An 11,649-nucleotide genomic window follows, 5' to 3' on the forward strand; every position below is an offset into this window, starting at 1 on the left:
CCCTGCACCTCATGTATACTAGGCAATCATTCCACCACTGATCTGCATCTCTATTCCTCTTTTTTAAAAATTTTGAGACAGGATCATGGTATGTTGCCCAGGCTGGCCTCAAACTTGCAATCTTCCTGCCTTAGCCTCCTAAATAGCTGGGATTACAGGTATGCACCACCATGCCCAGCTACATAAAATTTTTGAGTAAGATAAATGCTCGACTATGGAAAATTAAGTTTCTGAGGTGTATTTCTATGTTTCTTTAGAGAGGATGTTATTACTCATGGTCATTTTTGGTGATTAACTGCTAGATTCCAAATAAGAAAATAACTTTTGTCCCATTTTTTTTTCCTTACTGGATAGTGGGCAATTAAAAATCCCAATCAGTTTGCTAAAGTACTGGTACCTGTGTGGCACAGGCCAGGTGCTATGGAAAACACGAGAAATCTACATCACATTTGTGTTTACAAATTAATACATGTAAAATGACAGATGATACAGGATAGTAAGTAAACAATTCTGTCTCCAACATTGAAGTTACCAAAGGAAAGTCAGTCAAAATGTTGTAATGAAGACACATTTCATGACACAGAAACTGAGCTAAATGTTGGATGATTTAAGACGCAAAGAAGGGTATCCCAGGAGGAAATGGTGAACAATTTATTTATTAGCTTGCTGTTTGTCTAGTTGTTAGTTGTTTTGTGAGAAGACAAAAGTAAAAAGACAAAGACAACATGGAGAACTGTGTATTAGTGGAGAGTTATGAATATTGTATTATCTAATGCATTCTAAGTCACCAAAACGTAGTGACTTTAAAAACATCATCAATTCTCACAACTTGTGTGATCAGAATTCAGAAGTTCTGGCTTAGTCTCTAATGAAACTACAATCAAATCAGCTGAGACTGTCTTAAGACTTTTATCTAGGGTTGAGGGATCAGCTCCAGAGTGGTTCTCTCTCATGACTGGCAAGTTGGTACTTCCTGTTGGTAGGTGTCTCCTTTTCTCTTAGTGAGGATTTCTTCACAGAGCTGCTTCGGTATCCCCTTGACATGGGGACTAGCTTTGCCCAAAGCTTGTGATCTAAGAAACCAAGCAGAGACAGTAATGACCTTTAATGACCTAGCCTTGGAGGTTCCCTTCTGTCATCTCAGCTATACTTTAATGGGTTGGAGGAGGAAACTTACAAGGTCATAAATACCAGGAAGTGAGGATCACTGGGAGCCAGCCATCTCATGTTAACTATCATGTAGGCAGAGTTAAGAGTCAAGAGATGAGGCCAAAGGTGGAGGGCCTTGGGAACCAAGTGTAACTCAAGTGGATTGAGCATTAAGAACTTCAGAATGTCAGAAAATAACCCAAAGCATGGAAAGAATAGGCCACAAGAAGTCAAGAGACAGTTCTACACCCAGATTGAGTCCAGCTGTGTGTCCTTGTAAATTACAAAGGTATTCAACAGTTCTTGAGACTCTTGCATATATTCTTCATCCTCCTAATAGAGTAAGGTAGGTATGGTTATTTTATTCAACCTTCAATTTTAAAATCCACAAGAATTTCTCTCAATTCCATGAACTTACCACATAGTCTTCATATTTGGCTTTGGTGGGGGAGTGTTCATCCTCTAGGGCTGCCAACACAAAGGAACACAGACAGGGCGACTTACATAACAGGTATTGGTTTTTCCCAGTTCTGGAGGCTACAGGTCCAAGGTCAAGGTGTTGGGCAGCAGGTTTGTCTTCTTCTGAGGCCTGGGTCTTGATTATAGATGGCATCTTCTCACTGTATCTTCACTTGGTCTTTTTCTCTTTGTGTGCAGCCCTGGTATCTCTGTTCTTATAAGATACCATATTAGATGAGGGCCCACCCATATGACTCAGTTAACCTTAATTAGATCTTAAAATTCTACATCCAAAGACAAGTCTGAGATGCTGGCAGTAAGACTTCCACATGAACAGGGATGACTATGTTTGTATTTCATCTACCTGGATGTATTGTATGCACTTTAAAATTAAAAGTGTGCCTTATCCCATAGCATAGCACTCACTCACATTCCTGGCAGGGAAAGGTGGCAGACTCAAAGGAGTCATTGAAGAGAGTTAAATGGACTATTACAAAATTATAGCCAAGGGAACCAGCAAGGAGCAGTAAAAAAAAAAAAAACCCTGAGCAACAGGAAGTGGCTAGCAACGTGAGGGAGGCATTACCACTTCTAGAACTAAGGGAGCTGGTGGAAGGAGCTGTCATTGAAACCCAGTAAGAGCTACATCTGGGGGGAGAAGGCCCACCAAGAAACACCTTGATCTTCAGTAGGAGGACACAACCACTACCATGGGAGACCACCACGGAGGGAACCAGTTTCCTCTTTGCTGGGAGCCATTAGCCAAGTAGGTATGACAATTTCCTTGCCAGCGTACCCCATGTTGCAGTGACATTGAATGTAGGTGACCTTGCTCAAGGACCAAGGCGGATTAGGGTGTTCCCGGTTTAACATAATCGGGTTTAGGGCGTTCCCAGTTTAGGTTCCAGGTTTAAGGTTTAAGGTTATTCCTGCTGGGAATAGGGCGTATCCTGCTGCCTAAGTTCCCCTTGAGTTCTCACGGGATTCAGACAGTATATTTTGGGAGACAGATGCCCAGTGGAGGTGGATTTGGGAGAGAACGTGGATTTGGGCAGAGAACGTGGATTTCCCCAGGACGTGATTGTAGACGGCTGGTGTGAGTTCGGGAATAAAGAGTTGCTGTTTGAATCTACAAGCTGTGTGGTGGCTGGTGATTGTGTGCCCAGCCAGACTGCGGCATTTGTGCCCAGCCAGACTGCGGCACCTCTTGTGACTTACCATTGCCTAAAACCACCCAGCAGCCAGAGAACCTGGAAACCCAGGAGATGTCATACATAGAGCTCAGCCTCCAGAGCATGTGACAAGGCAGAGAAGCAAGGGACAGATCAGGCAGGGAGAACAGAAAATTCTTCATAATTATCGTATTGATCATTGTGTCAAACTAAAAATTCAATTGAATTGAATGAATGAATGAATGCTTATTAGCCATCAAAAAGGAAATAAAGGATCTGTGAAGACTGACCTGCTTAACAGCTGGCCCAACCTCTTTCTAGAATGTCCTCTTAAAAAGCTCCATTTTCTGGACTTCCTTGAAGCAAAGGCTCTGCATGCCATTGACTTTCTACCAGTTGGATTCACTTAAACTCAGAAAATTAGTTCAGTGGAGAGAGACAGACAGAACTCTGTGAGGCATCGCTATTGCCAAATCTAGCAGTTTGCATTTAGTAGATGAAGCAATGGATTCCTGATCTTTGGTCCATGGTTGAGGTGGTCATATGCTTGGAGCCAACAGCTGCAGTGGCAGCCTGCACCCTGATGGTGCCATGGATTCAACCAGTGGTTGTCTCATCCAGACTCCTGATTGTTCCAGCCCTGTGACATTGTTCTAACAATCATTCCTAAAGACCTTTCATAGTTGCCAGTCACTGTAAACTCTCTATTATCTTTATTAAATTACTTTATAGCCAGGTGCAATGGCACACACCTATAATCCCAGCAGCTCAGTAGGGGAGACAGGAGGATAGCAAGTTCAAAGCCAGCCTCAGCAAAATCGAGGCAATAAGCAACTCAGTGAGACCCTGTCTCTAAAAAAAATAAAAAATAGGGCTGGAAATGTGGCTCAGTGGTCAAGTGGCCCTGAGTTTAATCCCCAGTACAAAAAAAAAAAAAGCCTTTATGTTTAAAATTACAAATATGTCTTAAGTTTGTTGAAAATGGACACAGACCAAACCTTTTGCATTTGAAACTTCCTGCTCTCATGTTGTAAAACTGTGTAATTAAAGAAAATTTGGATGATTCAGAAGCAAACTATGTTACTTCCCTATCTTTACTTGAATGTGCAGTTTTAGTTTGCTTTTTTAATTAACTGCTATAATTAATATTTTCCTAGGTGTTAAGCATCTGAATTATCATATTCTACATGATAGTTATTCAAATGTCTTAAGTACTCAGTGATAATATTCAATATGGATACATATATGGAGAATAAGTAATCCTGATAAATATATCAGGAACATAAGGTCCATATTAATAAAACAAATGAGAATTATATGATTATCCCACCTGATGCAGAAACTCCCATCCCACCTCAATTAATGCAGAAAACATCAACATCTGTTCATGATTTAAAAAAAAAAACAAAACAGTGTCATGAAATGAAGGGAAAAAAATAATATATATTCTTAAAATTTCATCGCAAAACTTAATATGACAACTTTATCTTGAAGACCAGAAACAGGACAAATGTGCCCAGTCTTGCCATTTCTACTCAATGTTGTACAGAAGGACCTGGCTAATGAAAAGTATTAGGAACTAGACAAAATAAAACATGAATAACTTCATGTTATTCACAGATGACATAATGTGCATGCAGAAGAGCTAAACAAATCTACAGATAAAAAATTGTTGGGAGTAAGATAAGATGCAAAAATGAATTGTGTTTTCACATAGTCACAATTTAAACATGAAATTTTGAAAAAGATTGTGATAGAATAAAAAAATCATGCACTTAGGAATACATTTAAAAGAGGATGTGCAGCTGGGCACGGTGGCACATACCTGTGATCCCAGTGGCTCAGGAAGTTGAGACAGAAGGATCACAGGTTCAAGGCTAACCTCAGCAATTTATCGAGACTCTGCCTTAAAATAAAAAATAAAAAGCATTAATTGGTGTGAATATGCTTTGTATACAACCAGAGATAAGAAAAATTGTGCTCTATATATGTAATAAGAATTGTAATGCATTCTGCTGTCATATATAAATAATAAAATTATAAAAAGAGAAAAAATAAATAAAAAAGGACTGGGGCTGTATGTAGCTCAGTGGTTCAGCACCACAGGTTTCAGTCCTCTGTCAAAACAAACAAACTGCCCATAAAAATAGAACAAAAACAAGCTAATATGAATTGGCAACCATTATTGAAAAGATATTTTAATAATCAGTTTATATTTTGCATACGTTTTCCACATCCAGGTTCTAAATTTCACATATTAGTCTAAATAGGATCACAAAATAATTTTCCTTATAAGGTATTTTTTCCACATCATGTTTGTAATAAACAATAAAATCCTATGGTTAAAAAAATTGTACAGCAAAAGTCTTCCCATGCCCATGTATGTGTCCTTCTAAAGATATTTTTTGCACTAATAAGCAAATTCATATATATTAAGGAGATTTTCGAGATTAGGTTGTACTTGATATTACAACCTGAGGACAAGTTTTTGGTTTCCCTGGGAGATTGTATTTGTGCATTTCCAGCTGCTATGAACAGGTTGTTACTTGGTGGACAGCGCCCTCTTGTGCATAAAATGGAATTTCCATGGAAAGTTAGACCAGTGGAATAAATGTATGACTATACATTTATTTCTTTCATGGAATTACAATTGTAAAAGTTTTTTGAAGTCAAATGGTCTGCCTCAGAGCTTTCAGTAAGTCAGCTATGACCAGCTCAAAATTATTAGTCCTTTTCTTTAAGCCCTCAAAGAGCATGTCTCTGCACTTGCCTTAGCAATGGCTTATGTGTTTGGTGCTTTTTGGACTTTGAATCATTCTCATTCACACCCATAATATTTTGTTTTATTAGAACTGCAGTTATTGTGTTCATTTTCTATAGAGATATAATTCAAATACCATGCAATTTACCCATTTAATATGCATAACAGAGCTGGGCACCGCAGCATACAGTTGTGAGAGTTCAAAGCCAGCCAAAGCCACTTAGCAAGGCCATAAGCAACTCAGTGAAATCCTGTCTCAAAATAAAAAATAAAAAAGGACTGGAGATGTGGTAGAGTACAATCCCCAGTACCTATAAACAAACAAACAAATTAATTAAAAAACAACTTGTCTTCAATATATGTGCAGAGTTGTGCACAAATTAGTTTTTGTCACTCCAGCAAGAATTTCTGTACTCAGGCAGTCACTATCCATTTCCCCCCACCTACCTCCCAGTCCTAGGCAACCAAAAAATCTACTTTCTAGCACGATCACTTTTCCTTTTCTAAAATGAACATAAGTAGAATCACATGATGTGTGGCCTGGCTTTTGTAACAGCTTTCATTGAGCAGGTGTGCAGGAGGTCATCCATTCTGAGACCTGCGTTGGTGCCGCCATTTTTTTTTTTTTTTTCTGAATACTATTCCATTGTAAGGATGGGATGGACATCTGCCTGATTTCCACCTTCCAGATAATCATGAATAATGCTGCTATGGACAATCAAGTGTCCTCCTTTACAATTGCCAACATGGAAATCTGAGCTAAAATGATCAGAGGCTCACAATACCTGAAGACTCCATGATGCCCATCACCAACACCATCACCCAACACTCCATCACCACAGTGGCTCCCGCCCCGCCTGAGGGCTCCATCTCAAATTCACTCGAGGCCCTGCCATCTCTGAGCTCTAGTTCTTCACTCCTAAAACCAGCATTCCATCAGCTTCCACAGTTGCCCATCTCTTCCCCTCCCTCAGGCCTTTCCTCTAGTTCGCTGGAAAGCTTTATCTCAAATTTATTCGCAAATAGCCTTGACTGAATGAAGAGCCCCCTTGCCTGCTCCTGCTCTCACCGGGCAGGATAACCCTTCCCAGCTCTTTCAGGTGGAATTATTTTCCCCTCATACCCTGGACTGTGAGAGCAGGAGTGAGTCCCCTCCTTCCTCTTCCAATACCCCTTCAGACAGGGTTTCCTTCGCCCATCCCCAAACCCAGACTAGAGGAGCTTAAGACACCACCCTCTTGTTGCTCTACCCTAGAGACTCCAGTTCCCTCCCCCTCCTTCAGAGGTCACTCACGTCCATGCCCCAGGCCTAAGGCCTCCCTCCTACATTCCTTTCAACTCTCAGGTTTGGGGAGCTTTAATATCAACCACCTCTCCTTGACCTCCCAAGACCTTTTCCTCCACCTTCACCCTCTACCTTCAACTGGCCAAGTTTCCCCTTGGGCCAGTGCAATCAGGCCACTTCACCAAGTGAACAATTGGAGAATTCACTTAATTATTGGTTTCTTTCTTTTGGGGGGTGGTAACAGGGATTGAACTCAGGGGCACTTGACCACTGAGCCCTACTTAGTATTTTATTTAGTGACAGGGTCTCACTGAATTGCTTAGTGCCTCCCTATTGCTGAGGTGGCTTTGAGCTTGTGATCCTCCTGCCTCAGCCTCCAAGGTGTGCACCTGGCTGTTTGTTTTTGTTTTGGTATCAGGGATTGGACCCAAGGGCATTTAACCACTGAGCCACACCCTCAGGCTTTGTATGTATGTTTTTTTTTTTGTTTGTTTGTTGTTTTTTAAATTTTGAGACAGGGTCTTGCTAAATTGCTTAGGGCCTCACTGAGTTGCTGAGGCTGGCTTCAAACCTGTGCTACGCCTACCTCAGCCTTCTGAGTCGCTGGGATTACAGGCATGAACCACCATGCCCAGCATAGAGTATGGGTTTTTTACCTTTGTGGGGCCAACGCTGACTGCCAGTTGCAGCAGCCCAATATTGCAGGAAAGTGTCATAATGCATATTGTTAGCCCAGGAAAAGATCCAAATTCAAAGTATAATCTCTACTAAATGCATATCACCTTCCATTCCATTGCAAAGTCAAAAAAACAAAACAAAACAAAACAAACAAAAACCTGTAAATCATACCCCAGTAAGTCAGGGACCATTCTTATATTAAAGGCTCATTGGTACGTAGGAATGCATGTTCTGTAATATACGTCGACAGTGAGAAATCCTTATTAATAGATTTGCATGACCTCTGTCTTTTCTCTCTCTCTGCTCAGATAATAAATACCCCTCCAGTGCTGAAATCCATTCTCTTTTTTTTTTCCTGCTGCTACCTAGTTTGCTTTTGCTCTTCTGGACCACAGACAGGAACCACCTGGCCGCCCTGGCTCCTGTCAGTTCCACATCCAGTCTCCCACTGCTGTCTGGACCCATCATCTCTGTTCACCCCCAGTACTGCCAGGTGGATCTTTATCTATCACAAATCTAAACATACAACTCACTGCCTAATATGCCGCAGGGGCTCCTGCAGCCTTCAGCATAAAATCCAACTTGCTCACCACTTCCCTCACCCCACCTTACACTCAGAACAGCTCTTGCCCATAGACCCCATAAAATTAAAATTGATGTATTGTTTATTTCTCAATAAAATTATAAAAAAGAGTAATGTAAGGTCAATAAAAAAACTTCCAAGTAAATTATATGTGTGTATGTATGTTCTCTCTCTCTCTCTCTCTCTCTCTCTCTCTCTCTCTATATATATATATATATATATATATATATATATATATATATAAAATGGCAACATGAAATTATAAAAATTTAAAATTATAATCAAAATAATGGGAATTCAAAGTCATCATAAGCAATCCGTTTTTTAAAAAACTCAAAGTCACTGTGAAGTATTCAATCTTTTAACTAATGCTGTCAAAAGTCATAAAGGGTTCAATCCTCAACACCACACACACACACACACACACACACACACACACAAAAGTCATAGGAAACAAAATTCCTTTTTTTTTTAACAAATAAAATTCTTTAGGACTATTGTTGTGTTTAATTGCTCTGATATCTTTTTTGAATTTTTTTTTAGGTTGTAGGTGGACACAACCCCTTTATTTTATTTATTCATTTTTATGTGGTTCTGAGGATCGAACCAGGTGCCTCACACATGCTAGGCAAGTGTTCTACCATGAAGCCACAACCCCAGCCCAATTGCTTTGATATCTTGTTTTCTTCAGAAAAAGTCTCCAGATCTGTCTCTTTCTTACAAAATTTTAGACTTTAAAAGGTTTTTAAATATTTTTAATTTTAAAAGGCTACATTCTCATTGGCAAATAAATGATACTGGAAAAGTAAATACCTTTAAGATCTCCAAAAAATATTTGGAAATGTGTTCAGTAAAGTATTTCCTTAAATATATTACACTTAACACTTTTTTTTTTTCCTAAAGATACCCAGCCATGAATCCAAGATGGTGGGCCAGAGGGAGGCAGCCTTCTGTGTCGCTCCATGACCTGGGGCTCAAGTTGTGAGAATACTTCTTCTCTTCAAGTGATATTCCTGCTCCCATGTGAGGCCCACTGTGCCTGTCCAGGGCTCCAGGCTTCAGTATCAGAGTAGGTCTCCCAACTATGCAGGACTACCAGGGGACCCGATCGAGTACCATCAACACCTGCACAGAACTGTCAGCCATCCACCTGGGCAGAAATCACCGACACCACTCCCACACAAGTCACCTGGCAGCTTCCCACACGCAGGAACTCCAGCCACCACTCCTGTGTGGACCCCCATCTGCCAACCCGAGGCTCCCTAGCTGCTGCCATCTTGGGACTCTGCAGCAGGAGAGATACTGTGTGCAGTGTCCTGCCTGCACTGGGAACTTCACACAGGCTCTGAAGTCAGACGACAGCCACACACTGCACAGACTCTTCTCTGAACTCATCATCCAACGCCATGGATCAGCTCCAGCACAGGACCCAACAGCCCACCACTGAAAGCAGGCACCTCCATCTTGGGTCACCTTCATCACCCTCTTCAGTGGGGGCAACACCCAGTTTGGGAATCCAGATGGCCAGGTACCCAGTTTCTAACTCCTCCCTCTCCCCAGCAGCCGACCCCAGCACAGTGACACTCTGGTTAACTTCACCACCCTGAGGGAAGAGATACCAGCTAATAAGAGATGACCCCACCAATTGCATGAGGAGGGAAGCAGGAAAGATTCAGATCTCTAACCAAAACCATCCTGATTCTTCCTTCAAGATTTTTTCCTCACTCTCTATTTTTCTGCCCTCTCATCCCCAACATATGTGAAACCAAGTACTTTGCATGAATTAAGATTTTTGAGGACTGGGACATCTGAATAGCATATTACAGCTGTGAGATGTTTTTTTTTTTTCTTTTATCCCACAAATTTCTACTATCTTAACATTTTAAATTTTTCTTAATATATATGTGTGTGTATGTTTTATGTACTCTACTGTCTTCCCACTTAGTTGTCTACCCAAAATTACTTCCTCACCCTTCTCCTGTTACTAACCTTCCTCTTTAGGTTTATTTTTCACACTTCTTAAGATATAACAATTCTATATCTTCACTTTCTACCTCCGCAGAATATCATCCTTCTCCTTACCCCATCTTCTTTTTTTATGCCTTTATTTTTTATGTGGTGCTGAGAATCGAACCCGGGTCCCACCTGTGCTAGGTGAGCTCTCTACCGCTGAGCCACAATCCCAGCCCTCACCCCATGTTCTTTGTCCACCATCAGAAACTGTAAACCCTTTACAAACCTACTGAGTGTATTGTAGATAATAATTGAATTCTGTATATTTTGACCAAATTGTAAATGTCTTAATAGTAAACATTGATTTTTAGGGTGTATATTGTTTATATTGGGATCTGATAACATTTCCCTTCACCTCAAAGGATAGGTATTGGAACACTATAGGGGCACTATAGGCTTATAGGGAAAAAATAGTGACACCTCAGATCCAAAATGCTAGAAGGGAAGACACACAAGCAATACAGAAAGACAAGGGAAGAAAGTGCCCCAAATAACAAGATACCACATTATTAGAATCCATGGCCAGCACAGAAGAAGAAATTACAGAGAAGGAGTTCAGGATATACAGGATTAAAATGTTCTTTGAATTAAAGGATGTATAAGAGAGCAAATACAGGCAGCAAAAGATCATTTTGACAAAGAGCTACATAAACAAATACAGGAAGCAAAAGATTTCTTCAACAGGGAGATAGAGGTTCTTTTTTTTTTAATTTATTTTTTTTATTGGTTGTTCAAAACATTATAAAGCTATTGACATATCATATTTCATACAATAGATTCAAGTTGGTTATGAACTCCCAATTTTACCCCAAATACAGATTGCAGAATCACATCGGTTACACATCCACATTTTTACATAATGCCCTATTAGTGACCGTTGTATTCTGCTACCTTTCCTATCCTCTACTATCCCCCCTCCCATCTTCTCTCACTACCCCATCCACTGTAATTCATATTTCTCCTTGTTTATTTTCCCATTCCCCTCACAACCTCTTATATGTAATTTTGTATAACAATGAGGGTCTCCCTCCATTACCATGCAATTTCCCTTTCTCTCCCTTTCCATCCCACCTCATGTATCTGTTTAATGTTAATCTTTTCTTCCTGCTCTTCCTCCCTGCTCTGTTCTTAGTTGCTCTCATTATATCAAAGAAGACATTTGGTATTTGTTTTTTAGGGATTGGCTAGCTTCACTAAGCATAATCTGCTCTAGTGCCATCCATTTCCCTGCAAATTCCATGATTTTGTCATTTTTTAGTGCTGCGTAATACTCCATGGTGTATAAATGCCACATTTTTTTTTATCCATTCATCTATTGAAGGGCATCTGGGTTGGTTCCACAGTCTAGCAATTGTGAATTGTGCTGCTATGAACATCGATGTAGCAGTATCCCTGTAGTACGCTCTTTTAAGGTCTTCAGGGAATAGTCCAAGAAGGGCAATAGCTGGGTCAAATGGTGGTTCCATTCCCAGCTTTCCCAGGAATCTCCATACTGCTTTCCAGATTGGCTGCACCAGTTTGCAGTCCCACCAGCAATGTACAAGAGTAC

This window comes from Marmota marmota, unplaced genomic scaffold (assembly GCF_001458135.2).
Source record: "Marmota marmota marmota unplaced genomic scaffold, marMar, whole genome shotgun sequence".
In the NCBI taxonomy this organism is placed as follows: Eukaryota; Metazoa; Chordata; class Mammalia; order Rodentia; family Sciuridae; genus Marmota; species Marmota marmota.